Source organism: Schistocerca cancellata, chromosome 1 (assembly GCF_023864275.1).
Source record: "Schistocerca cancellata isolate TAMUIC-IGC-003103 chromosome 1, iqSchCanc2.1, whole genome shotgun sequence".
NCBI lineage: Eukaryota > Metazoa > Arthropoda > Insecta > Orthoptera > Acrididae > Schistocerca > Schistocerca cancellata.
In genome coordinates, this window is record NC_064626.1 from 513,509,900 (window position 1) to 513,514,151 (window position 4,252).

A 4,252-nucleotide genomic window follows, 5' to 3' on the forward strand; every position below is an offset into this window, starting at 1 on the left:
CAAAGGGGGGGATTGAGTGTTTGTCTTTGTGGGACCAGCCGAGCATTTGTATAAACAAGTGTGGAAAGCCATTTAAAAACCATAGTAAAATTGGACTACGAAGAGTGCACGCAGAATATCCTGGCCAGTAGATACACAATGGGCTGAGCAAATGTAGGGAGAGCGGTAGTGGTGGGGGCCGCTCAAGATGCTGTAGGGGAAATGCTGAGCTCTGGAGGAGAAGTGCCGCTCTAAACCGAAGTCTACCCTCATATCTAAAGCCTAATTTGTCGAGTAGGTACCCTAGCGAAGAGGTATTTTCGCTTATTATGGGAAAAAGTGACCTTATTGTGAGATTCTGTTTCTTTTTGATGCGGAGACTGTGTATCAGTCTCCACACAACTTGTTAATCAGAATTATCTAACTGTAAGATTTTTGTCTCTTTATATCTACATCTATATCTGAATCTAAATAGATACTCTGCAAATCACACTTAAGTGCCTGGCAGAGCGTTCATTGAAGCACTTCACAATCATTCTCTATTATTCCACTCTCGAATAGTGCGAGGAAAAAACAAACACCTATATTTTTCGGTGCGAGCTCTGATTTCCCTCATTTTATGATGATGATCGTTTTCCGTATGTAGAGCGATGCCAACAAAATATTTCCGCATTCGGAGGAGAAATCTGGTGGAAGAAATTTCGTGAGAAGATTCCACCGCAACGGAAAACGACTTCGTTCTAATGATGTCCATCCTAAATCCTGTATCATGTCCACGGCACAATCTCCCCTATTTCGCGATGATACAAAACGTGCTGATCTGCTTTGAACTTTCTCGACGTACTCCGTTAATCCTATCTGGTAAGGATTCCAGACCAAGCAGCAATATTCCATAAAAGGCTGGACAAGTGTAGTGTAGGCAGCCTCTTTAGTAGATCTGTTACATTTTCTAAATCTTCTACCAGTAAAATGAAGTCTTTGGTTTGCCTTCCCCACAACATTTTCTGTGTGTTCTTTCCAATTTAAGTAGTTCGTAATTGTAATTCCTAGGTATTTAGTTGAATTTGCGACCTTTAGATTTGACTCGTTTATCGTTTACTGAAGCTTAATGGATTCCTTTTAGCACTCATGTGGATGACATCACACTTTTTAATTTTTAGGGTCAACTGCCAATTTTCGTACCATACAGATATCTTTTTTAAAGCGTTTTGCAATTTGTTTTCATCTTCTGATGAGTTTACTAGAAGATAAATGACAGCATCATCGGCAACCAACCTCAGACAGCTCCTCAGATTGTCTCCTAAATCGTTTATAGAGATAAGGAACAGCACTGCCTTGGGGAACGACAAAAATGACTTCTGTTTTAATAGATGACTTTCTGTTAATTACTACGAAATGCGATCTCCCTGACAGTAAATCAGGAGTCCAGTCACATAGCTGATACGATATTCCATGAACACGCAATTTCACTACAATCCGTTTGTGTGGTACAGTGTAAAAACCTTTTGGAAATATATAAAAATGGAATCAATTTGAAATCCCTTATCAATGTTATTCAACATTGTTGTGTTTCGCAAGAACAATGTTTCCTAAATCTTTGTTGACTGTGTGTCAATAGACCACTCCCTCCGAGGGAATTCATATGTCTAACACAATATATGTTCCAAAATCCTGTTGCATATCGACATTAATGACATGGGCTTGTAATTTAGCTGATTACTCTACTACCTATCTTGAATAATGGTGTGATCTGTGCAACTTTCCAGTCTTTGGGTTCGGATCTTTCGTCGGGCGAGCTGTTGTATACGATTGTTAAGTATGGAGCTACTGTATCAGCATACCCTGAAGGAATCCGACTGTATACCATACAGTCTGGACCAGAAGACTTACTTTTATTAAGTTATTTGAGTTACTTCACTATTCCGAGAATATCTGCTTGTAAGTTAATCATGTTTGCAGTTGTTCTTCACTCGAATTCTGGGGTATTTACTTCGTCATCTTTGGTGAAGGAATTTCGAAAGTGTGTTTAGTAACTCTACTTTCGCAGCACTGTCGTCAGTAGTATTTCCATTGCTATTGCGGAGAGAAGGTATTGACTGTGTCTTGCCGCTAGCATACTTTACTTACAACTAGAACATCTTTCGATTTTCTGCCAGGTTTCACGATAAAAGTTTCGTTGGAGAAACTATTATAAGCACCCCGCATTAATGTCAGCGCTAAATTTCGAGCTTCTGTAAAAGATGGCCAATCTTAGGGATTTTGCCTTCGTTTAAATTTGGCATGCCTTGTTCTGTTGTGTCTGCAACAGTGTTCTGACCCGTTTTGTGTACCTCCCTCGTTTGATAATTTATTAGGTATAAATCTCTCAATTGCTGTCGATACTATTTCTTCGAATTTAAGCCACAGCTAGTCTACACTTACACTGTTAATTTGGAAGGAGTGGAGATTGTCTCTCAGAAAGGAGTCAAGTGAATTTTTATATGCTTTTTTGAATGGTATATTTTTCGTTTATTTTTGGAGGGTTTGGGGGTTACAATATTCAGTCTCGCTAAGACAACCTTATGTTCGCTAATCCCTGTATCCATTATGATGCTCGTTATTAGCTCAAGATTATTTGTTGCTAAGACTTGAAGTTCGTTTTCACAACCATTTACTATTCATGTGGCCTCATGACCTAACTGCTCGAAATAATTTTCAGAGATTTCATTTAGCACAATTTCGGATGATGTTTTGTGCTTACCTCTGGATTTAAACATGTATTTTCGCCAACATATCGAAGGTAAATTAATGTAACACCAACTGTAATTGTATGAGCCGGATATGTTATAACATGCTACAGCAGGAGGGTGTAAAAATGAATGCGCGCAACGGAAAAGCAGCATTCCGTCTGCGGGCCACAAGTGGCCCGTCGGGACCAACCGACCGCCGTGTCATCCTCAGATAATGATGCTGATAGAAGGGGCATGTGGTCAGCACACCGCTCTCCCACTCGTTACGATGGTTTTCTTTGACCAGAGCCGCTACTATTCGGTCGAGTAGCTCCTCAATTGGCATCACGAGGCTGAGTGCACCCCGAAGAATGACAACAGCGCATGGTGGCCCGGATGGTCACCCATCCAAGTGCCGGCCACGTCCGACTGCGCTTAACTTCGGTGATCTGACAGGAACCGGTGTATCCACTGCGGTAAGGCCGTTGCCTTTGCAACGGAAAGTACTGAACGCAAAAATCAAGATTTGGCCCTGTCTGACTACTGCCTGAAGCAGATCTTAGGATCCCTTAATTGTGATGTTATTTCCTCTTTCTTGCTCTTTAACATCTAAATTACAGCATAAACATAAATGAATAGTTAAGGGAACTAGTAACTACAAAATGATAAATGTTGTTTCTGCTTATACATTTATTGTAGACTAAAATCTCTTTATATGTTACAAATGTTTACATATCAATGTCCAATGGACACAAAGAGATAAAAATGAATTTCCCAACTAATATTATTGATCAGCTTGTCCAAATCTGCCCCCTTTTTTTTATGGCTGCGCGACCTAATATAAATAACACGAGATGACTGACGTCATCTGTGTATCGAACACTAGAAGACAATACTTTCAAAGACGATCTACAGTGGTGTGCAACCTCAGTGGAAATACAACTTGCGTGATCACAGCTGTTTAGCTTTATAGCCGTAATAGGCTGAAGCAGTTAGCAATATCACTGTATGTACTGCGTCAGGTGCATCGGAGTGATGGTTCTCGTACATGTGTGGGACGATGGAAGAACTCCAGCCACATAATAAAAAACTCTTTCTAACACTAGGGTGGCAGAAGGCGGTCCTCTGAGTAGTATAATCTAATACTGTCTTCTCCTCTCCGTGTTCTACAGACAAGAAACGCGAAGCCCCAGCCACAAGGACAGAATTCAGATAAAGTCTCAATGTGAGTACAAAAAGAAGAAGTGCTCTCAATCACTGAACGCAGCATACTCGACGACGACTTCCCACCCGGAGGCGAAGTCCAGAATCGTATAAGTTCGCAACAATACAGTGCCTAACTGTTCTAACTAACTGTCCTAACTTTATAATCTCCTGCGAGCAAAGACAGCAAGTCCGTCTGTACCAATAAAAGCTGATACTGAGCGACCGTCAAACACGGGTGCTCAAAACGGAAGACCTCTTTCTCTCCACCGCTAGCTTCCCAGGCAAGTTAGGCTCCCCTCCCTCATAACTACAGAAGCCGAATCATATTCTCGAAACCACGGAATATTAACCCTCTCTAC

At 41.0% G+C, this 4,252-nt stretch overlaps 1 pseudogene; it reads right to left on the reverse strand.

Moving 5' to 3' along the window:
- Positions 1–3,059: 3,059 nt before the first annotated feature.
- Positions 3,060–3,177, reverse strand: LOC126103039 (5S ribosomal RNA; annotated as a pseudogene).
- Positions 3,178–4,252: the final 1,075 nt, after the last annotated feature.